The sequence below is a fragment of the Sminthopsis crassicaudata genome, chromosome 6 (assembly GCF_048593235.1).
Source record: "Sminthopsis crassicaudata isolate SCR6 chromosome 6, ASM4859323v1, whole genome shotgun sequence".
Classification (NCBI taxonomy): domain Eukaryota; kingdom Metazoa; phylum Chordata; class Mammalia; order Dasyuromorphia; family Dasyuridae; genus Sminthopsis; species Sminthopsis crassicaudata.
Genome location: NC_133622.1, coordinates 24522155 through 24548557, shown reverse-complemented (window position 1 = coordinate 24548557; position 26403 = coordinate 24522155). Strand labels below are relative to the sequence as shown.

The following is a 26403-nucleotide window of genomic DNA, read 5'->3' as shown; positions in this document are numbered from 1 at the left end:
ATCTTGTTGCTATGTACAATGATCTCCTAATTCTACTCATTTCACTTAGCATCAATTCATGTAAGTCTCTCCAAGCCCTCTCTAAAATCATGAAGGTATTTTATATGGAAAGAAAAATCATTATCGTCTTAAGCATAGACTCATAGGGAAGCATATCTTCCCAAAATAAATGGCAAAATAGAGCAAAAAGGCATTGTGGACATGCAAACAAGAATATCTATTCCTTAGCATTGGAAAAAAAAAAATATTTCAAATAACCTATTTTTTTGTTTGTTTGTTTGTTTGTTTGTTTTTTTCTTGATCCTTTGATTTCCTCAGTATAGGGACCCTTTATGACAATACTAAGGAGCACTTTAAAAATGCCTTAAGGACTGAAAGGCTGCATGACCTATCCATGGTTACAGTATGTTTCATAAGTAACATTAAAATTCAGGTTTTCTTGACTCCAAGGCTGTTCTTTTATAAACTTTTAGTTTATATATGTGTGAATCAGAATCATAGATGGAAAGTTTGAAATCATCTTATAGGATATGAATTTTAAATTTTAAACTTTACCCATTTTTTGTTTTTTGTTTATCTTTTTTTTTTTTTTCAGTCATGTCCAATTCTGGCTATTCTCACTTGGGTTTTCCTTGGAAGAGATACATATCTTTCTCCAGCTCATTCCTCATCAATGAGGAATCAACTGAATCAAAAACAAAACAAAAACAAAAACAAACAAACAAACAAAAACAAGTTAAATGACTTGCATAAAGCTTAATAGCTAGTAAGTATGTAAGAATAGAACTGAATGCAGTAATGTCAGTTTTGTTTGTGTTTTTTTGTTTTTTGTTTGTTTGTTTGTTTGTTTTTAACTACAGGCCTTGTATTCTACCCATCAAACCATCTATCTAGCTTCCTCCATTTTTACAGAGAAAGAAACTGAGTGTGAGCAAAGTGACTTGTGGAGAGTCATCCAACCAGCTGAAATAGAATTTGACTCTTTCCTAGGTAGGTTTGCTGATTGAATGTCCAATTTCTTTATTCATTGGACTGTTAGATCCTTGAGAGCCTGGATGATATCTTCCCTCTTTTTTGTATTCTAAATGCTTAGCACAGAGCCTGATAGTTAATATGTGCTTACTGATTGACTGACTAAATTTCACTAAGTGATTCAGCGTTTCCCCTGATTGGAAAATTGATATTGATAATTAATAATCTATCTATGTATTTGAGCAGAACAGAGAAATCTACAATTGGACAGTTGCAAAGTGTTTTCAATGATTTCAAACTGCACATTGGTATAAGAAACCACCTATTAAAGTCTCTTGATGTTGGCATACAGTTTATTGTTTTCAGTTGTTCACTCATGTCAGAGTATTTTTGAGTTGTTCAAGACAGGATTTGAACTCAGATATTTCTGATTACAGGCCCAATATTCTACTTACTGACACACCTAGCTGCCTTTGTCATATAGGTGCAAACTATATAATAATAATATATCAAATAACATAAAATGACAAATAAAAGGTATTAGAAAGATGAAACACATGTAGAAACAACCCACATATAGGTATCGATGAAGTTACTCAAAAGCAACAATAACCCCCCCAAAAAAAATCAAGAACATTTGTAATCAGAGAAGAATGATATAAATAAGAGACAAGAAATTAACAATGTGAGTGGCTTATGGCTATTCCTTTAAAATACTAACAGAACAGGGAAAAGGTCCCCATAGAACTAACTATCTTCCCTTTGTGAAAGTTTTAAGAAAATTCAGATAAAACTATCAAAGAATAAAGAATAGAAAAATTGCTCTCTATGTTGGTGAAATCAAACACAAATCATTTTAAATAGTTAACTTTCTGTTTATTTTTTGCTACATTCTTTTTCTACAATGCACTAAATACTTAAATATCTGCACAGGAATATGTTAATATCTATTATAGTGAAAGTTGCAAAAAGATGACTAGATTGCAAAAATACATAGAAATAAAAACATCCTTATAAAAGTCTCTAAATGATGCAGAACTGACTACTTATGTTCTGATAAAACTCAAAACTAAGGCATTTGTCCTCTCCAGGTTAATACTTTCCCTGGGTAATTAGTGAGAGAAAATTTGAAAGGATTATCATGGGACAGAAGCCATTCATGCTTAGCTAATGAGGTATTTAATAACCTTGTAAATGCTGCAAACTATCAAGTGACAAACCCTATCACATTTTCTTTTAGACTCTGTGTTCACCATTTACCTGTTTTTTTTTTTTTTTTTTTTTTTTTTTTCCATGCAGACATACTGAGAAGACTTGGTTAGGAAAAATAAACGTCCAAATAAATAGCTTAGAAAACCTTATAAAAATAATGCATTTTCTATTGATAATTCTGTCATCTCAGATATAGATGAGTCAATTTTCTATATAATCTGTCATTAATCCTACCAATTAAACATAAAACATACAGATTTCTGATAATATACATTATCTATTTGAACTAGTATTAGTGGCTCAGGCCACAAAGATACAGCTTGCCTTATTAACTAAAAAATTGTCTCTGGAATATGCAGACCCAAATGGCATTTAAAATGTAGCAACCTACAATGACTTTTCATCAGAACTTCAAGTTGATGGTTATAAGATATTTTGATTTTTTTTTTTCAAAAAAAAATTTATAGCAAAAAAAAAAAAACATTCAAGTCTATCTAGTCTTAAACTTTAATCTTTATATGTAATTTAAAAGATGGCAACAAGAACCTTAGGTGTTTAGATGATTAATGAGAGAAGAATGAGCACTGAAGCAGAGAAAGGAGTTTATACTTAGAGATATGCCTAACTGGCAGATTATAGAGGTATGCATATACAATTGCCTATCATTGGAATAAAGGACACACACACACACACACACACACAGACACAGAATATAAATTTTTAATGAAACCCAATTCCCCAATACCCAAGGAGAATACTCCAAATATCCAGATAATTTTATTGTTTAACAATATGCAAAATGGATCAAGGAGAAAGAAAGGAATATAATTTTTTAAAATATCACCAACTATAGAAGCATTTATGGATCACTTTGCCTTTTGTTTTTCTTAAGGTATAATTTTGTCACTGCACATATTCTCATCCAACTGTGAACTACATTTTCTGTTCTGTCTGGACTTAGTTTCATTGAACAAGATATATCTTGCAGGAGAAACTCATCACTTCTAATATCATTGCCATACTGCTGACTCAAGTCTTGACTAAAACCATCTCCCTCAACATCTTCTCCTCTCCGATTAGATAACAGAATACCAAATTCTTTCCAAAATCATAATGTATAAAGAGCAGAAGTTGGACTTTCAGTTCACGCCACCTTGCATCTGTTGCTCTGCTTGGTTTCCATTTTACTGAACAAGATTCCTTGCACAGAATATCCCCTAATGTTCTTTGCCCCTGATTTCTGCCTTTGTCTATGTATTATTTACCTCAATTTGCTGTAGTTCTTTCAAAAAAGAAAAAAGAAACTAAAGATGTTTCTGTTAATTGAAGAGTCAATCAACAAAATATGGCATCTGTATTGAACCTTAGGAAATGAGAAAAGGAATAGATTAAGAGAAACCAGGTAAAATGCTTGTGAATTGATAGAGAAGCTATAAAGGCAGGATAACAATTTCTAGGAAAAAAAACAGCAAAGAAAAGATAAAAATCCTTAAAAGGCTTAAAGGATTCTGATCTAGTCAATGAATGGCCAACTATAATGTTTGAACATATATCAAGCTCCCACCTATAGCTATTATGAAAATACCCAGTGTGATCAGAAACAGATTAATAATTATAAAAGTTTAAATGAATATAAATAGTATAAAATGTAGATAAAACTAATTTATATCTTTTGTTTCAATATGCAGTCTACATGGGCCCATTTGATACCACTTTTCTAAATAACCTATTAAAAATCTGCTATCTCTTAACAACAGACTGATATATACATCCTTAGATTTGGCTTAAGTCATTTATAAAATTATATGTAGTAAGGGACTTGTTTTTTACACTGATGAGGTTGAAATAATGTTTTATAAAGGTTATTAAAATATGCCACAAAAAAGACAGAAAAAGGGGAAAATGGGTTCATTAAAGGAATACAAATTTCATAGAGAATGAAGTTTGCAAGAAGATATAGAAAACAAGGACAATTTCAAAAGATCTCTGAATGCATTATAAATTAACGTCAACAACAAAAACAGATTCAGTCTCTGGATTGAGAATCAGTTTCATAGAATGTCCTGTAGTTTTTTCTTTTCTATAAACAGAGACATACTTGTTTATTTTGTGTGTGTGTTTGTCAAGTCCAAAATTTTAAAATAAAATGAGATCTAACTTCAATTCTATCTTTAGACAAATGTATATTTGTATATCAGACACTAACTGTGTGATTTTGACCAAGTCACTTAACCATTTAACTTAACTTAAATGACAAATTATTTCAGTGGACAGTATGGTTCAGGGGATCTTGGAATTAGCTGGAGGTTAAGCAATAAAAACAATATGTATGCATAAAGATTTTCTCTTCTTGATTAACTAAAGTTACTGGCAGGCAGGAATAATCACAATTTTTTTTGTTTTTATTTGTAGCCTCATTGTCTTGTACTATGATCTATACAGATTAGAAATTAATGAAAAGTCCATTGCTATTTGATTAGTAAAACAGGCACTCTCATGTAGTGGGATCAAGGGATAATATGATGGACAGTCCCGCTATCTTAATGGTATCTATGGGAAAAGATGCAGAGGAATGTCCTTGTCACATTGGTTGTACTTTCTGTGTATAGGATGTTTCATGTATGGGATATTAACAAGAATTTCACAATGTGAAAAATTGTTGATAGTTTTTAATCTCCAACATTGGAGGGGATATCCCCTCTAATACAAAAGGCAGATCTTTTATAAAATTGCACTGTTTTTGAGGACAAGAAATCACTTGCTTTTTTATGTTAGCATCCCTCATGTCTAGAGGAAAATTTTGGACATAGTAGTGTGGCGACCGCATTAGCACCCTGGGTACCTTAGAATTAGCTGGAGTCAGGATAAGCAAAAGTCTTTATTCTTTGTCTTTAGCAGTAGAAGTGAAGACAGTGGATGCATAGGATCTCTTCAACCTCTCTCGCAGAAGTGACCCTGGCTAGTCTCCCTGCACCTCCTAGTCCCTCCCACAATTCTCTGTATACACCAAATGAACTGGGCTAGCACAGGATAGTGGGAAGGGCCATTTTCCAAGCACATTCTTATAGAGTATTGTCCAACCAGTAATTAGTCTGAAGTGCTAGATTGTCTGACCCAAGTGCATTGACTCAAGAGTTTCAGCCCTTTACATCGTAGATATTTAAATCAGCACCTTGGGAATTTAAGTAACATACATTATTATAAATCAAGCATCTACCTCTAGAAAAATTATTTTCAGAAATTAATGAACTGATGTCTTTCACAGTAGATTTAACCAAAAGTTCCAGCTGAGTCAAGCATGTATTTATTTTTTCTCAAACACAGATAATCATAACCAGATTTTAATAAAAATGTTACTATTGCATAAATAAGGCTTAATGATGAAAATGAATGAACTGAACATAGAATGGGTTAAAAAACAAAACAAAACCTCATAGATCTCAATGTGAACCAGCATCCAAAAAATTAAAAAGTGAAAGTAATTAGACAGACAGGGTTGATTTCCTTCCTGTACCAAACAATCTAGATGATTTCTAAAATGTCCACAGTAAATGTGAGCAAAATTATGAATCAGAATAAAAGATAAGAAATAATTAGACAAACACATCTGCTATGGGACTGAAGAACAAATACCTTATGAAAGTTTGGGAGAATTATGAATAAAACGAATTAAATATCTGAAGGAAATGTGAGTAATTATCAGAATTACAAGAAATAGAGTAAGAAAATATATTCTCAATTATATACAATGAATTTCTATTTAAAGAATTTAAAGAATTTAAGAGATCATATTTGATGTTACATAATAATAAATATCATGTAAAATGTGGGATTAAATTCAACAATTAAAGACAGTATAGTGGATAGACAGCCAAATTAGAATCAGGAGGAATTAAGAGGGGGGGTGTCTTCCTTTGACTTATACTTGCTAGCTGACTATAGACAAGTTATTAATCCTCTTAATGTCCCAAACATTACCTTATCTTTGAAAATTACAGATGAGTTTTTACTTGTTTTGATGAAGTTCTTTCAGGGGGAATTACCAACAAAGATGAAATCATGGCACAAAACCATATAGTTATTTTTTTTTAATTTTTTATTTTATTTTATAATTATAACATTTTTTGACAGTACATATGCATGGGTAATTTTTTACAACATTATCCCTTGCACTTACTTCTATTCAGATTTTTTCCCTTCCTCCCCCAACCCCCTCCCCCAGATGGCAAGCAGTCTTATATATGTTAAATATATTACAGTATAATTTAGATACAATATATCTGTGTAGAACCGAATTTTTTGTTGCACAGGAAGAATTGGATTCAGAAGGTAAAAATAACAGTTTACATTCATTTCCCAGTGTTCCTTTTCTGGATGTAGCTGGTTCTGTCCATCATTAATCAATTGGAATTGGATTAGCTCTTCTCTATGTTGAAGAAATCCACTTCCATCAGCATACATCCGCATACAGTATCATTGTTGAAGTGTATAATGATCTTCTGGTTCTGCTCCTTTCACTCAGCATCAGTTGATGTAAGTCTCTCCAAGCCTCTCTGTATTTCTCCTGTTGGTCATTTCTTATAGAACAATAATATTCCATAACATTCATATACCATAGTTTACCCAACCATTCTCCAATTGATGGACATCCATTCATTTTCCAGCTTCTAGCCACTATGAAAAGGGCTGCCACAAACATTTTGGCACATACAGGACCCTTTCCCTTCTCTAGTAGTTCCTTGGGGTATAAGCCCAGTAGTAGTATGGCTGGGTCAAAGGGTATGCACATTTTGATAACTTTTTGGGCATAATTCCAGATTGCTCTCCAGAATGGTTGGATTCTTTCACAACTCCACCAACAATGCATCAGTGTCCCAGTTTTCCCACAGCCCCTCCAACATTCATCGTTATTTGTTCCTGTCATCTTAGCCAATCTGACAGGTGTGTAATGATACCTCAGAGTTGTCTTAATTTGCATTTCTCCATATAGTCATTTTATTAAAAATAAATATGTTTGTAAGTAAGAAACATGTTAGTTATAGTTACTAGGAAATGTGATCTTTTTGTAATTGAAATACTATAATATTGATTGATAATTTGCCCCTGTAGTTAAGTTTCTACTTTATCCACCTGTAAAAATGATAGCAAACAATCCATATCTGCAAAATGAGTTTAAATGCATTGAATGTCCTGCCCTTTCTACGCATAAATAACCAACATGCTTATTTTATTTTTCTAATTAATTTTAAGTGTTTTAGTTTTATCAATTTAATATGCCTACAAAATTTGTGATATATTAAAAAAACATAGGATTTCAAGTCAAAGGAATAAGCTTTTAATTGTTTTAGGTTTTAATAAGGCATTGATGAATTGTGGAGAATTCTATAAACTTCAACACATCACTTAAACACTGATTCTTGGAGTAATCATCCACAAAATAAGATAAGTCTCCCTGGATTTCTAGGTTTATGTAGGTCTTAAATTGATTATTTAATATTACATACTTGTATGCACATGTGTGCAAGGCATTCCAAAAATCATGATGCTGATTTAAACTATAATATCTTTAGGAATATAAACATAACTAATTTTCAAATTAAGCATTTGTAAATTTAATTATATAATTTGCTTTTATACTTATTTAGTTTTGTGAATTTTGAATACATTTTTAATTTACATGTAAGAAATTGGAACATCCTATCATTGTGCATTTTCTGTGCAAAATTTCAGAATGACCATTCAGAATACACAGAATTTCCACCTTCTCATTCATCATGATTGAAAGAGAAATTCTTGCTGGATCACATCAATCATGTGAAATATCTCGATTAAAAATATTAATGAGACACATCATTACTTACATGTATATATCAAATATTTACTCATTGCATGATTATAAGATTGTGAACACAACATTTTCAGTAACTGAGAAACCAGATGATGAAAGTTTTTACAAAGTACAAAAATATATGATTGTAAGATAGTGACTATTTTTAATTTTAATAACAATTGTATCAATACAATTTTAAATTAATAACCTTTCAAATGTTTTTATAAGTTTCTAGCATTTATATTTGTAGTTATTAGTTTAAAACTGCACCAAGACTTTTGACACGATCTCTTATTTATATCTATCTTTACTTTATATCTCTAACTATAAATAGCAACAGATGGATATATAAACATTTTGTTGTTCTGTGTTTTCAGTCAGGTCTAACTTTTTGTGACACCATTTTTGACTGTCATTCTTGGCATAGATACTAAAATAGTCATTTCCTTCTCTAGTTCATTATACAGATTAGAAAACTGAGACAAAGCAGAGTTAGTTGACTTGGTCAGTATCATATACTTAGTAAGTGTCTCAAACTGGATTTGAACTCAGATTTTCCTGGTTCCAGGTCTGGCTCTCCCTTCACTATGCCATGAAGTTTCCCCAAAGACTTAAATGAATCAGAAAAAAAAATTGCTTCATCAATCTCCTCAATCCAGTTCTTTTGATGTTATGTAAATGCATTATTAATATAATCTTTAGGTGTCTCTTTGTACTCTAAATTGTTAGCATGCATGATGTTAATTACCATGCTGAATTTCCCTTTCCATTAAAAGAGTTTACAATCTTATAGATTTTTGTATTTATATACTTAGGCTTTACATCCTGAGCCACAACGATAATAAAATTTACAGCATTTTATTGTCTCTAATTTGAAAACATGAATAAATGTTGTCTATCATGTTCGTGTATATATGTTCCCATTCATAGTTCTGAAAGCCTATGTTATATGAAGGTGTCCTCACAACAAAATAGAAAATTAACTTATACTCCTACTTTATTTAACATATATATGATACTTTCTAACTTTCTATTATAAATTCATCTATAAGTTTGTCTTATGAAAGGAAATCTAGAAAGAAATAAACATACACATGCACATGGTCACAAACATTTCTACATAAACACAGAAAGAATTGAGCCACCATAAATTGGATTATATCTTACATCCACCTAATTTTGAGTAGCAGTTTGAAATGTTCTTGTTTTAAGACTGTTTTTAAAGTACATAGCTACCATGGCCATATGCTTATATCTAAGTTGAATTCTTTATAATTTTTACAATATATCAAAAAGGAGATTTAGTATTTGATTTGTAGCATTTCTTTCCTTCTGTTGGTACTAAGGAAACAAAACCATGAACGTTACAGAAAATTCATTGTTGGTAAAACACCTGGCACCTAGAAAATCAGAACTTCACAAATTTCATTCATTTCTACCAAGTTCTTTGGAAGCAAAAAGCATATCTATTGTTGTTCAGTCATTTCAGTTGTTTTCAACTTTTTGTGACGCCATTTTGGGGTTTTCTTGGCAAAAATATTAGAGAAATTTATCATTTACTTCTCTAGTTCATTTGACAAATGAGGAAACCGAAGCAAAGTCACATGATTTGTTCAGTCACACAGCTAGTAAAAGTCCAAGAACGGCACTTGAACTCAACTTTATCTAATTTCAGGCCCACTATTCTATCCTCTGGGTCACCCAGCTGCATCAACATATGTTTGACAGAAAATAATTAATTTTTTGCATGATAAATCCATTTCAAAATATAAAATCTCACCCTTTAGGCACCTATTTTTTTCAAGCTGAAAATTCTCAAGAAGTTAAGGATTTTTATTACCACAAACTTTAGTACAATTTAACAACAGGCTTCTCTTTGACATAAATACAATTTTAAAAAATCTTTATTTTTTAAAGTAATGCTAACAATGGATGCATGAATGTTTAAAATAATTCCTATGATTGATGCTTGAAATAAGACTTGACTTACACATCAAATAAAATTTAAGGTAAACACATGGTAAAATACTAATTGCTAAATAAACATAATGACTATCTTTGCTTTTATATTTGTTATTGTCATCTTTCTTCCAACATGGAATATCTTCAAAACCATTAGTTTCCCTCTTACAATTAGCTTTCCTTCTTTTCTTGACAGTGGTAGTGAAGGGGTTAGTTTGATTCTACCAATCTTGATCCTGAAACTTTCCAGCTGAGTGCTCTGTGCTGCAGGAATCATCAATGTGGAAGTTACTTTTGGACTGCAGATAATCCAATCCATGCAAATTTTAACTCAAAAGTTTCCATTCTGTTTCATGACATCAGTACAAACACACCAGGATGTGGGAGAAGAGGCTAATGATGCATGTAACTGGTGGCTGTACAATTTGAAAACAAAAGTATTTTAATTTAATGAAATAATTATTAAAATATAAATTTTGATTAATGAGTATAAAGAAATTAATGTTATTGAAATATTAAATAAGATATTAAAATGAAATTAAATTAATGTTTATTTTAAAATTAAAATAATTTTAATATCAAAGGATACCCAGGTCATTTTCATTTTTTCAGTTTTATTTATTTTTATTAAATTTTAAGTTCTGAACTGTCTTTGCCTCTATCTTGCAGTAAAGAAAGCTACCATTTCACACAAATATATTTGTGTGTGTGTATGATGCATGTGTGTATGATATCTGTTCATTTAAAATCATACTACATACACTTCTACATAACAGTTCTTTCTCTAGAGGCAGACAGCTTTTTCCTTCATAGGATCGAGTCAGTTCATTTGAATGTTTTTAAAACTTAGAATATTTAGAATAGTTTAATGATTTTTTAATCATTAACAGGTAATATTCAAAAATATTGCTATCTATACAAAATTCTCTGGCTTGTGCTTATTTCACTCTTCATTAATTCTTGCAAATCTGTCCATTATTTTTTCCTAAAATCAACCTATATGAATGACTAAATCTTGAATTAGAATATGAGCTTCACAAGGAAAAGGACTATTGTTTGCCTTTCTTTATATTTATTATCACAGTGATATGTCCTTATTGACCAAACTAATTTAAGATTCAATAGAAATTAATAGAAAATCAAGAAGAAAAGGAAAAAGAAATGGGAAAAGAAAAAGAAAATCTAATACATTATTGAAAACTTTATAGAGTGAAAAGTAGTGATCTCAAATATTTTTATCAATATCTCTTCTTTGATATTTTATTTTTCCTGAACTTTGTCGTTTATTCTTTTTTTCTTGGATTACCTATATTATTTTTTAACCAAACTATTTTTTTTGAGGAGTCACATCTAGACAAGTGTGAAATATGATAGAACATTCCTACTAAGTTGTTGGGACACATCAGCTCAAGAAGAATTTCAAGGATAAACATGGTAATGCCAAAGTACCTAGCAGAGAAAAATGTCTCCCAGAAAAATGTTAGAAAGCAGAATTCCTTGTTACTTTAGGATAGGAGGTTCACCTAGGGAGCCTAGGGAGATTCACCATCCCAGTTTCCAAAAAAGATCACTCACCCCCAAAGAAAGGACCAAAGGATAGCTCTTTGAAGATTATTCTATGAAGTATATTTCAGCAAATATTTCTCTGGCAGTTTCATCTTATTCAAAGTATGGAAGTAAAATCTTAAATATTTCTGGCTGGTTAAAAAGTAATATTCTAGGATGTAAGACATAGAACCAGGAAGACAAGGGTTTAAATCCCAACTCTGACACTTAACTAGCTGTGACTAAGATTCTATGAATACCAATTTTCTCATGTATAGGAGAATAACAAGAAAATTTGCTTTAATTTGCTTTAAGATTTTTTATGAAATTACTTTTACATTGTTGATGGAACTGTGGATTAGTAGAGGTATTCTAGAAAACATTTTGGGATTATGCAAGTAAGATTATCTAAAATGTTAGATAGTTGTATATCCCAACAAGGTCAATGAGAAAATAAAAGGCTCCCTACAGTACAGTGGAATGTTTATAATTGTTTTTATAGTGGTGGTAAGGAACTAGAAACAAAGTATATGTCCATTTGATTTAAAATGGTGAAACCAATTTTGGTTTATTAATAGGAGGAAATATAATGATGTTAGAAATGACAAAAATCGTGAATATAGACAATCTGCAAAATACATTGATACAAATTTAAGTAAATTAAAAGTAAACTGTGTTCAAAATGTTTGAAATAATTATGGTAGAAAAAACACATATAATTAATCAAAAATTAATCTTGCAAAATTAGATTTATTTTCTCTTTCACAGTTAAAAGCATCTACATATTTCTCTTCTTCCCTGGTATTCAAACTATGATAAGAATCCTCCTTAATAAGAACTCTCAGCTTGTATATAATTACAATTATGTCCTGCCATTTCAATATATTTTTATTACAGACCTAGAAAAATACTTCTATCTTGTTTTCAAGTTATATTATCAGCAAAAACTGAAAGGTATTGAGTTGCAAGGAAGATGTTATACAACACTGGGCTCACAGGACTATATAGGTCTTTTGTTTCACAGATCATACAAATTAGTAATAGTGCATGTCTCGAAAATGGCAGAAATTATTACTGATAGCACAGAAAGAAACCTCTTTTGTTTTTTCTACTTAAGAAATGTAGCCGGGGCAGCTACGTAAGGAGGACCCTGAGTTCAAATCTGGTCTCAGACACTTAACACTTCCTAGCTGTGTGACCCTGGGCAAGTCACTTAACCCCAGCCTCAAAAAAAAAAAAAAAAAAAAAAAAAAAAAAGAAATGTAGCCAATACACATGAGAACATTGGGCTGATATATATTAACCTTATGATTAGCCCATCTGCAATAAATTAAATAAATAAACAAACAAACAAATAAATAAATAAATAAAGCTAGTTTTCCCAACTTCAAATAATTTCTAACACATTGATTTCTCCATTCCCAGTCAAAACAAGTTATTATCTATTCCAAATAAATATATGTGATCTATGGTTAATTCTATGGTACTGTTATTTCTCAAATAGTTATATTGCTTTCTATATACCCAGTCTTCCCAGTACCTTACTAGGAAACAAGTTGGAGTCATAACTTTGGTAAAATAATTGCTACTGGATAAGTAACTTTTAGATAATATAATCTTCTAATGATATAAGACACAAATTATTTTAGCAATAGGGAATCTTCAACTATGTCTATGTGTGTGCTATGAATTTATTATTATTTTTTAAAGTAATGATGGCATTTTTGATGCCGTATTCCTTGGGAACATATCCTAGTTATTAATAATTAGAAGACAGCAGCTACAACTCTAATTAAATATTAATGGAGGAATATTAACAATTTGATGCAAATATACAGGTAAGATGTACTTGCATCCAATGCAAATCATAGGAGTGCTTCAGAACTTTTTTTTTTTTTTTTAATTAGAAGGAACCATATAAATCAACTAATTTTATAAAAGATGAAACTTGGCAGAAAGAAGTCACTTAATCAGGGTCAGAAAAGTATGGAATGGCAAAGCCAAGAATAGAATACAAGCCTCTTGATCAGTTCTTTCCTAGTCTGATAGTCCAAATGGAGAACTGCAATACAGATATTAATAGTCATAACAATTAAATGGACTATAAGACATCCATTTGGTGAAGATTTCTGCTATCATATTGGCAAAAAAGTATTTGTCTATATTCTGAAAATTACCATAGGATTTTAATCCTTAGGATTATTCTTATTTACTGCATGGCAAAAACTGCCAGTTTCATTCATCTCTAGGGGCATTTACATTGCACAATGAAACAATGACATAAGTCTTTTTTTTTTTTTTTTTGTAAAAAAGAAACAAAGATCATGGATAAATAAGCTTTTTCCCCTATAGAATTTGCAATCTAATATGGTATACAAATAAGTATTAAGCATGGTAAAAAGTTGACAAGAGGTACAAAGGGAAAAAAAGAATGAGGAGGAAAATATCACTTCTAGTTGAGAGAAACAAGGTAAGTTTTATGTAAGATGGCACCTTCATTAGTCAGCCATGAAGGATGGAAAAAAATGTTAATAGATAGATTTGGGAGAGAAAAAAGAGGAGGAATAAATTTTCCATATATAGGATGCTAAGATCCTTATGTCCAGGATAACATCAGGAAAATAAAAGTAATTAAACAGTCCTGTTTGATTAGAATGTGGAGTATTGTAGGTATGTATAATGTATGTGATAACCTCAACATGCTCTATGAAAAATCAAAGACAATGTCTGCAATAGAAAGAAACTATAAAGGGCTGAAACTCTGAATAGGTACACTGGAATCAGTCAACTGACCACTTAAGGCTAATTATCTATTGGACAATACTCTATTAGAATATGCTTGGAAAAATGGCCCTTCTCACTATTCTGTGCTGGCTTGATCTTTTGGTGTATATAGATAATCATAGGAGGGGATTAGGAGGTGGAGTAAGACAAGTCAGAGTCACTTTGGAAGAAGATGAGGAGAAAGGAGATTGGTGGAGAGCATGTGGCAGTCTTGTCGATCCCCTTCACTTCTCCCCCTAAAGACCAAGAAATTTTGCTTATCCTGACTCCAGTTGATTGTAAGGCCTCCAGGAAGCTAACCCAGATTTCATAAGAAACAGCAATAAAAATACAAAACTTGAGTATGATCCACAGAACAGCTCATTCCATCATAGGGATGTCATAAATGTTGCCTGGCAGCAATAGGCTAAATAATGTTATATCAGAAGTAAAACCAATATGATGGGAAGAAGCCAGTGACTCACCTGAACTCTCTGTCAAACTCCTCTGACCACCTTTAAACAATGCAATAACACAATGCCTGGAGCAGCAGAGCCTACAAAAGGACAGTGTGAAATATTTTGTTCACCAGAAAACTTAGCAAGTTGACAAGAAAGGTACAGTATAACTCAGTGAGAGTGTTCACACCAGCAGAGATTGGCCCTAAGAAATTGATATGGGATGTAGGATTTACATTTAAATTCTCTTATTTCTCCTCTTTAGACATAATCAAGATTGATTGCCACATTACATATAAATCATTTTTAGCAATTTATTTTTGTCAAATAAAAGTTGTCAGTCAATTTAGTTTCAATATCTTAAAATCAGGATTTTTTGGGGGTGGTAAACTTTTATGCATTAGCCATAACCAAATTTAAATAAACATTAATAAAATTTTGTTTTCACTACCTAAGGAAACTTTGTGCAAGGAAAGTTCTGAAAGTATTTTTAATACATAGATTTGAAATATATTAAATGTAAGGTTCTTTCTGGTTTTTAGATTAATGTCTTTAAGCCCATTTTTCTGGTACTTTTTAGTCATTTTTAATAAAGTTTGTTTAATTATCCCTTGGTAGTCATTTCTTTGGCATTTAATGTACATTTGTTAATTTATTTAAAAAAAAAGAATGATTAAAGAAAGTACCCATTGTCTGTAATGTGTGTTTATTTGCTTACATAGATATAATTAAAGACAAATGAATAGTTAGATAGATTAAATAGCTAGATACATAAATAAATAAATCAGGCAGTATTCAATATAAGTAGATAAAGAATTGACCTAGGAGCATAAAAATCTATTGTTCAAGTGTAGTTTCTGCCATATACAAGCTATGTTTCTACAGACAAGGTGCTTAACATTCTAGTGCTTTCAGAAAGCATTTCCTCTCTGAACTGGTATAGAAACTAGGGAATTTCATAGTGGGAGTTTCCTATACTGTTAAAATTACATGTCTAGTTTTTAATTTCCTAGGTATATATAAAACACATGTATATATGTATACAGACATGTGTTTATATACATATGCATGTGTTTATATATGAATATCTATTAACTGAGTATATGTATAGATATGAATATAACTGAGACACAGATACCTTTGAATTACATAACATAAACATTCTATTAATAGACTCTTTCCCATCCATCTCAAAAGGCCTTTGAACATGAGCTCATACAGAATTATAATAATGGTATTTATCTGGCTAATATTTAATTCTTTTCCATTTTATTTTTCATATAAATCATAACATTGTGATCATAAATGTAAAGCTGAAATGGATAAAATTTGCATATGTCTCATTTTTTCATTCTAGATGACAAGATATTAAGTTATAAAGTGATTAGACATCCTAATATCCAAATACAGATACATAATTGGGAGTGGAGAGTATCCAAAGGAAAATTCTTGTAACCATTTTTGGGCAATATTGTGATTCTATTTATTAGGCAGAAGATTTGGGACAATGAAGAAAAGTAATATGCTCTAAGACAGGTAGGGGTATATGTCATCCAAAAGACATTCCAAGCTAAGGTGGTCAGGGAAAGAGTCTTTGAGTATTCAATTATTAAAGGTGTAGCTTAACTGCCTTTCCATAAATAGCTACATGAGTTTATATTGCCCAAGGGTATGGCACTAATAATGAAGCTGTGACAAAAGCATTTCTACAGAACTGACAAAAAGACAGTATAGAATACAGGTACACAGAGCAGAGCTAAGTCTCTTCCATTAAATTTGATTTCTTCCCATGAAATGCCCTAAATTGATATGGCACAGTCATTAAGAAATTCAGTTTCCCTACAGGCCTTGTATAATTTATTCTCTGCCTGTTCAGCACTTTGACAAATAAGAAAACAGCATGTGAAAATGATTGTTAAGACACTTTCAGATACTCAATGGAAATGTTGGATAAATACTCTGAGTACATTATACTGTTGTAATGGAGCTAAAATACATTAACATTAATTGTAATCTGAGGTGAGTGGCCTTATTTCCTCTAAAATCAGTTGATGAAAAAACTTATATTAAGCACGTTTCTTGCAAGCTTAAAAGAAAATAAAAATAATTGACAAAAACAATAGCATTTTTCACATGAATAACTTAGCCTAAGCTTTAAATTTCAAAAGAAATAATCTCTTTCAAGTGTGAAATAATATGTGAGAATTTACATTTTTTCTTAGGTAGTTATCTCTATCACAGAAAATTTATCAAATAAATACCTACTAAAATACAATGTGCATATGTATTTATATATGTGTATATATGTACATATACATATACACATATATATATGTATATGTATATGTATATATATATATATATATATATATATATATATATATATATATATATATATATATATATATATATATATATATATATATATGTATAAAGCATGCCATATACACACAATACTTCAGTTATACTTTAAACAGGCAGCTTCTAGCAATGGTCACATATTGTCCCCCTAAGATCTTAACATGGGAATATCCCTTCTGTGAAAATATCTACTTACTAAGGCCTCAATCTCCAGCATTTCCTCAGGAAGAAAAGAATGCAGGAAGGGAGGAAAATAGAAAGAAAAATAGTGAAAAAGTAGTATTTTCTCTTATCTTGAACAGCTTCAAGTCATCTAAATTTCTCACACATCACCTGCCTTTACAATAGCTTTCCTTTGGTAATCATCATCATTAATCTATATATTTATTTTTCCTTCCACTTTTCAATTTTCATTCGATTTTGCTGGAAAAAATAGGATTAGCTTCTTACTTTGACCCATTAGCAACTTGTCTTAAAAAATCTTATTTGGGGCCTTTAATGCCCCTTGACTTTCTTTGTATTTATATCTCATGGACTCCTATTACATTTCTTATAGTAGGTATTCTTGTAAATTCACCAAAAGCTCTGACTTCTCACCTTCTCCACTCTTTCCTGAACACTCACTCTTAGATCATAAAAATGAGAAATGGAATAATGTGATGACTTCGGAGAATATAATTATTCACACTTAAAGGGATCCAGTTGTACATATTTTAAGAGAGAGAAAAGATCATCTGGGGTGGGTAAGATTTCAATGGATCTAGGCTTGATCTATGGGGGAGATCAATTTCAATACTCATAATAACTAGAGAATGCTTAGCCCAATAATCTCTGCTACCTTAGCATCTTGAAAATGAAGGATTCTCACTTTCTGGCATATAGGAAAGCTTTTCATAATAATGTTCAGTAGTCCTGTGAATATATAAATACTTGAAAAGTATGCATTTGTCTATTGAGATTTGACAATATGACATACCCCATACCACAAGGGCTGTAGTAGCCACTCCTCAGAGAAAGAATGGAGAAAATATGGGGAAGCTGGAATTCAGGCCTAACAAAAGGGATGCTCAATCTCTTTTTCGACAATTGTATCCTTGCAAGTTTTGTAAATCTTACTTTATAACTATAAATTATGCCAAGTGCGTTTGCTGTTTGAATAAAGATGGCAAAGGAACATAATACCAATTCTGAGAATTTTGTGGAGCTTCCAGTGATATATTGGCTGATAGACTTCCTACAGTGTTTTACTTTTTGGAATGTTGTCAATAATGGATTACAAAGGAACATCTATGTTATGCTTTAAAGTGGCTTATTGTTCCAAGATTTAGAAACCAAAATAGAGAAAGTTTATGTTAATTATGATTGCCTGTCTAATGGGCTACACAGATGAAGAGCTAAATCATAAAATTCACCATTAATTATTACACTTTTCATTCAGTTACAAAACACTTGTAAGGTATAGTGCATATAGATTTTACATATATATACATATATATAAATAAATATAAACACATATAAAGTGTGATCTGATTTGTATGTATGCACATGCATGTGTATATTTATTAATTCATTGATTTATTGATTGATTGATTGTTTATTTATTTATTTTGTTATGTCGAAAGATAAGTTTTCTCGGAATTATAAAGCTGGTATGTGTAAGAGTGCATACTTGAAACTAGAAATTCTTAATTCAAGGCTTTTGCCATTTAAACAATTTGGTCTGAGCAAATATAATTAAGATGACAATACTCCCTAAACTAATCTATTTATTTAGTGCTATACCAATCAGACTCCCAAGAAACTATTTTAATGACCTAGAAAAAACAACAGAATTCATATGGAACAACAAAAGGTCGAGAATTTCAAGGGAAGTAATGAAAAAAAAAATAAATGAAGGTGGTCTAGCTGTACCTGATCTAGAACTATATTATAAAGCAACAGTCACCAAAACCATTTGGTATTGGCTAAGAAATAGACTAGTTGATCAGTGGCATAGGTTAGGTTCACAGGGCAAGATAGTGAATAAAAATAGCAATCTAGTTTTTGACAAACCCAAAGATCCGAACTTTTGGGATAAGAATTCATTATTTGACAAAAACTGCTGGGAAAACTGGAAATTAGTATGGCAAAAACTAGGGATGGACCCACATTTAACACCACATAATAAGATAAAATCAAAATGGGTCCAAGATTTAGGCATAAAGAATGAAATCATAAATAAATTAGAGGAACATAGGATAGTTTACCTCTCAGACTTGTGGAGGAGGAAGGAATTTGTGTCCAAAGGAGAACTAGAGAACACTATTAATCACAAAATAGAAAATTTTGATTACACCAAATTAAAAAGTTTCTGCAAAAACAAACCTAATGCAAACAAGATTAGAAGGGAGGTAACAAATTGGGAAAACATTTTTACAGTTAAAGTTTCTGATAAAGGCCTCATCTCCAAAATATACAGAGAATTGACTTTAATTTAAAAGAAATCAAGCCATTCTCCAATTGATAAATGGTCAAAGGATATGAACAGACAATTTTCAGATGATGAAATTAAAACTATTTCCACTCATATGAAAGATCACTATTGATCAGGGAAATGCAAATTAAGACAACTCTGAGATATCATTACACACCTGTCTGATTGGCTAAGATGACAGTAACAAATAACGATGAATGTTGGAGGGGATGTGGGAAAACTGGGACACTGATGCATTGTTGGTGGAGTTGTGAAAGAATCCAACCATTCTGGAGAGCAATTTGGAACTATGCCCAAAAAGTTATCAAAATTTGCATACCCTTTGACCCAGCAGTGCTATTACTGGGCTTATATCCCAAGGAAATACTAAAGAAGGGAAAGGGACCTGTATGTGCCAAAATGTTTTTGGCAGCTCTTTTTGTAGTGGCGAGAAACTGGAAGATGAATGGATGTCCATCAATTGGAGAATGGTTGGGTAAATTATGGTATCTGAATGTTATGGAATATTATTGCTCTGTAAGAAATGACAAACAGGAGGAATACAGAGAGCCTTGGAGAGACTTACATCAACTGATGCTGAGTGAAAGGAGCAGAACTAGGAGATCATTATACACTTCAACAGCAATACTGTATGAAGATGTATTCTGATTGAAGTGGATATCTTCAACAAAGAGAAGAGCTAATCCAGTTCCAAATGATCAATGATGGACAGAATCAGCTACACCCAGAAAAGGGACACTGGGAAATGAGTGTAAACTGTGAGCATTTTGTTGTTGTTGTTGTTCTTCTTATTCCCAGATTATTTTTACCTTCTGAATACAATTCTTCCTTTGCAACAATAACAACAACAAAATTCGGTTCTGCACATGTATATTGTGCCTAGGTTATACTATAAGATATTTAATATGTATGGGAATGCCTACCATCTAGGGGAGGGGGTGGAGGGAAGGAGAGGAAAAATTCAGAACAGAAGGGAGTACAAGGGATAATGTTGTAAAAAAAAATTACCTATACATATGTACTGTCAAAAATGTTATAATTATAAAAATTAATAAAAAAATAAAATATATAAAAATTAAACAATGTGGTCTAACTTTAAATGACAAGCATTGCATTTTAATAGATAAGTGATATCTAGATTTGTAGAAAAATCCAGGACATTTAAGACATTGATTTGATTCAAAATAGTTTTTTTTTTCCCTTGCTAAAGAAAGTTATTGTATTAGAAAATATTATTTTATTCTAAATATCAAAAATGAAATATATTCCTTGCAATTGAAATTAAAAGGTTATATTAATTTAGAAAAATCATTCTAAACTACTTTGAGATTCTGGGATAAATTACATTGATATTATGAACTAACATCATGTATTATTTTTTTTACACAAAACAGGTGTTTTTATCATTTAACATTCAGTGATAGTCATTCATGTTTTTCCTTAAAGAATGAAAAAAGTGATACTTTTTGGCCCTATATAACTGTCATCAGTGAAATCATTAAAGCAAATTGATCTGCTTTCTTGTTTCTAAGCTTTTAACTTCCTGCAAAAATCACCACTATTGAACATCTAAAATAACTACACAGAAAGCTATATCATGCCCATGCTGAAAGCCAGATTGTTGCTCTTAAGAAGGAAACCAATGCAAATTGTAATTAAATAGATGAGATCTTCTTTTCTATCATTTCAATTATAATAATTACAAATACCATTCATCACAGTTTAAGTTCTAAATTAGAAAGTCCATTTGTATCCCTTACAACCACAACCACCATTTCCTTCCCTCCCTCCCTCCTCCTGCTGACAAAGTTTAAATCTTCATAAATTGAATTTAAGGATGTTTTGTTTGAGATTTCTGCACTGGGCAGTTAACTGCTCCTGAGATGAGTGTTTTTCCAACTTTCAGATGCTATGTACTTATGTTTTAAACAGCCAGTCAAGAAACAGTTTATTAAATGTCTATGTCAGACACTGTGGTATAAATTAGACATATAACATAAAAATAAACAAATAAATAAAGGAGACCTTTCTCTTAAAGAAATTATTTTCTATGAAAGAAGATAAGATTTATATGTGAAAGCATATAGAACACATATTTTGAAAAGAACATAAATTATGTGGTATATGAAGGAAGGGGCCAGTAGCAGTAGGAGGGATCAGAAAAGCCCACAAAATTATAAGAGAGATTCTGTGGATAAAGATGAGAAGAAAGTATGTTCCAAGGGAAAAAAGGCAATTGAACTGATTAAATTCAAATTGTTTGATAATAGTTATTATGATTGTAAAAGGAAGATTTCAGTCCCCAAAATAAAACTTAAATGAGGCATAGTCCAATCTGAGATTAAACAAAAGCATTTATTTTCTGAAATGTAAAGCTTTCAAGGGAATAGAAAGGAAGAGGGTCTATGCTACTTAAAAGCAATGTGGCAAAGTAGCTAGATGTTAACAGTTTTAAAAAGCTTTGGAGCAAGAAGGTGATGTGACATACAAATGTCATGTATATAATACATACACATACGGTGTATTTTAATTATAGAGGCCTTGTTCACATGAGAAAAGCACAGTGACATTATCCAGATATTTTGTCCCCAAGTACATTATTTAAATTTTATCATTCTACTTAAAAAAAGAGCTAAAACATTATGTGAAATGGGGAATCCAAATAAATGAATAAACAAACAAGCAAATAAATAAATACAATAAAATACTTAATCTAATCAACAGATTATTTTTAATCCATTTACTCATTGATATGTTCAATAGATATTCATCAGATAATGTCATTATATGTGATAAGCATAAAAAGTACAAAATATAATACAATGTTAGTTTAATATAGTTGTAAAAATGCTATTAAAGGACTATTTCAGAGTAGGAAGATTTTGGAAGTTTTCAAAAAAGAGGTGGTATTTAATTTTAATATTGAGAAAACTAACATTCCAAGAGATATTAAGGGAAGGAGAGGCACATCAGGTAAAAAAACCAAACAAACAAAAAAAAAATAATGAAAATTCAAAGATGTTGGAAATATTATGTAGCATATTATATGATAAATAATATAGTTTGATGAAAACATAGTGCATAAGCAGGGGGACAATGTAATTTTGGTACCATTGAGCTGTTCCTGTTGTAAAGAGCATTGAATGTAAGGCTAAGGAATTTAGATTGCATATCTACTTTCTGCTTTATATGTTCATTATGGAATATGGAGATCTGTTCTCAAAGCTACTTAACTTTCAAGGTCATCTCCATATTACATTTGTACTAATTGATGAAGGATAGATAAGTGGATGTGGAAGACCTAGAGTTAAATTGCGCACACACACACACATACACACACACACACACACACATACACAAGTGAATGAATGTATATGTGTATATATATATATATATATATATGTGTGTATGTGTGTGTATGTGTATGTGTGTGTGTGCATCAGTAGGTGTATATATGTATATGTGTTTGTGTGTGTATATACTTTTGATATTAACTAACTGTGATGACTTTAAGCACAATGTGCTTTTTATCCTTTTAATGAAGTTTTTTTTATTATTGCTTTCTCTTAGGGTCATAGGAAGTATAATGTATTTAACGTCACCTCAAGGTTCTGTGATTTTTGTTGTTGTTTGTTTATTTGTTTCAAGTACATTTTCATTAGAAACAGTATACTGTTGGATTATATTAACTAACATTCTACTCTGTGTACCATTTTATGTGTGAATTCGTCTTATTCAGGTTCACAGTTATTATTGCTAATTTTGTGTTTCTTTCCATCTTGTCCTTTTATCCTTTCCCATGCTTTGTCCTTTATTTTCTTTTATGCAAAGGTTAATAACAATATCTAACTTTTATTTAGCAAGTCAAGGCTTCCGAAGTGTAGCAATTCAAAGTTCACAAAGTGCCTTGCATGTCCTATTGAATTTTTTTTTCTTTTTCAAAATAACCCTATGTCATAGATATTGTTGTTTATTTATTTATGTATTTATTTATTTTTAAATTTATTTTGGATTGAGAAAATGGTGCTATGAAATAATAATTATTTAGGAAGTATCTTGGATGATTTTTAAACTCAAATCTTATTGTATCTAGGTATAGAGCTCTACCCAAAATACTCAACACACATAGCCTAAACTTTATGCATTATTCCTCTTTGTGTTCCCCTACCCAATATTCAGTAACAAGTTATTGTGCCTTTTTCTGTTTTATGATTATCTTCTTCATGATTTATCAATAAAGTTAGACAATATGTTCTAATTTGTACAAATCCCAACTCAACTCAGATTGCGTTTTTTCTTCCTAATCCAAATGATTTCATATTGATAATAATGTTTTCTAGTACAAACCATATATTTCTTTTGTCTGCTATTCATAGAATTTTTTCATGTTTGCATATCCTTTTTTCTTATATATGACATTTATTTGGAATATCAAGATGAACTGTCATCTAACTTATTTCTTCACTAGCATATTCCATTGAAAAAATCAAATATTGATTTTGTAATTTATATTTGAGTCCATTCTATAATTGATTCTATTTTGTAAGTTCCTGATTCATGCTTCTTTGACTATGAGTTAAGTTAAAAAGGTCATTAGTCCAGAAGTTCAGTTTTTTTTTTTCTTTTGTGAGTTAGTTTAAAATACAGTTTTCCTAGAAATCACCTTAATTCGAAAATATGCTATTTCTATACAGCTTGCACACTCCTGTACAAGTAAGGGAAATCTGTTATCTTACTAAAAAAACCTTATAGAATGTCAATGATAGGTGTCAAGAAGTCTATTATACTGTGTTCACCTAATGAGCAAATGAATTATTTAAATCAGTTTTTTCCCTGGCAGCTGGATGGAAGGGTTGTTGCTAGTCCCCAATGTCTAGCCAATCATATTGTTTTCCATCATCTATAAGTCAGACTTTACTTCCAATGATGCTATTTTCCACATGCAATGCTATTCTTTGTACTTCCCAAAACTAGAAATGTTTGTAAACCACACCTTATGCTTTTTAGATGAAAGAGTAATCAAGAAATCCCATTCATTGTTAATTGCCAGCCTCATCATAAATTAAACATGTTCAGAACTACATGTTTCAGTTTTACTTAATTTTTAAACATAACACTATTTTCTTATTTTTTTCCTCTTAAGATAAAAAATAAGAAAATCACACCAAAACTATCTGTATTGTTTTCTCCTATTATTCTTGAAAGTATCAGTGATTCTGAGAAGATATTTTTTTTCATTTTCCTTTACTGAAATATTCTTTAAAATGTTTTCTGATTAAATATTTGTTTGCATGCTCTCCAATTAGTTCTACTAACTCCTCTCCAAATTCTCAAATTCTACTATAAATGTGCTATATTTTATATTGGAGATATAACATTTTACCCTCATATTGCAGACATAAATTTCTTTTTTTTTTTTTTTTTTTTTAATCTTAAAAGCCTTTATTATACCTACTCACATAATGCCCTGACTGATGCCCTGACTTGTTGGTTCCCTGGTGAACACCTGGTCAGAAGACCCATGTGTTCACTACCAAAATCCTTACCTCTTTCGGCTACCCATCTTGGCTTGGCCACCCAGGCTAGGAGCCAGGGTGAACAGCAGGAGATTAAAGAGGGCGGTTGCTGCCTGCAGTGGGCTTATATAGGGCCTGTGAGGTCACACACACAGCCAATCATCGAGAGAGTCACCCATTACGAAGCTATCTCAATATGGCCAGGATCCCGCCCAAGGGCAGTCCTAATATCCACAGAAATTATTTCTGGGCCTCAATCCCGATGCACTGTGTCCGCCCATTTAAAGGGCCCTTACAATTCCCTTTCTCTTGTTTTGCGGGAACCGCACATCTCACCAAGCTAAACTTTTAGCACCAGCTATAGTTCACTTGATCCATGAGATGACAGTGTTATGCCCAAGGAGGTACAAAGCAGCAGATCAGTAAACAGAAGTATGACAATGAGAACCAGGCTCAACAGTGGCCCAAGTGTTCAACCCATTCATCAAAGTCATACTCGAGATAATAAGCCAAAGAGGTTGGATGCCAATGAGGTAGGATGTCAACACTGAGGTGGGAAGTCAACAAGGTAAAACATCACAATTCTAGTTAACAAATATCAGTAGGTATGTTGTCACAATTCTAGTTACATTTATCACAGTTCTAGACCAATTCTAGTTTCTTACAATTTTCTGTTGCACTTTTCACACTCCTAGAACAATTCTAGCTTATCACAATTCTCAATTGCACTTGTCACAATCCTAGAGCAATTCTAGTTTATCACAATTCTCAATTGCACTTTTCACAATTCTAGAACAATTCTAGCTTATCACAATTCTCTATTGCACTTTTCACAATCCTAGAGCAATTCTAGTTTATCACAATTCTCAATTGCACTTTTCACAATTCTAGAACAATTCTAGCTTATCACAATTCTCTATTGCACTTGTCACAATCCTAGAACAATTCTAGTTTATCACAATTCTCAATTGCATTTGTCACAATCCTAGAACAATTCTAGTTTATCACAATTCTCAATTGCACTTTTTCACAATTCTAGAACAATTCTAGCTTATCACAATTCTCTATTGCACTTTTCACAATCCTAGAACAATTCTAGCTTATCACAATTCTCTATTGCACTTTTCACAATTCTAGAACAATTCTAGTTTCACAGGTGCACATAAGCAAAGTCATGTCCAGTAACATTGTCTCAATAACAATGGCAGGTGGGTGTGTTGGTTTTTCACCCACTAATTTAAAAGCATAGTCCTTCAATAGAAAGCATAGGGCAAAGCCTCTTCCCAGGCCACCATATGGCAAGTGGCCACG

General features: G+C 31.3%; 1 long non-coding RNA gene across 1 annotated transcript in view; it reads left to right on the top strand.

Annotated features, from left to right (window-relative positions):
* Positions 1 to 14747: 14747 nt before the first annotated feature.
* Positions 14748 to 26403, top strand: part of LOC141545595 (uncharacterized) — a 379465-nt gene continuing 367809 nt past the window's right edge. Inside the window, exon 1 of the long non-coding RNA XR_012483082.1 lies at positions 14748 to 14901. This is a non-coding gene — a long non-coding RNA (uncharacterized LOC141545595). The remainder of the gene's footprint in view (positions 14902 to 26403) is intronic.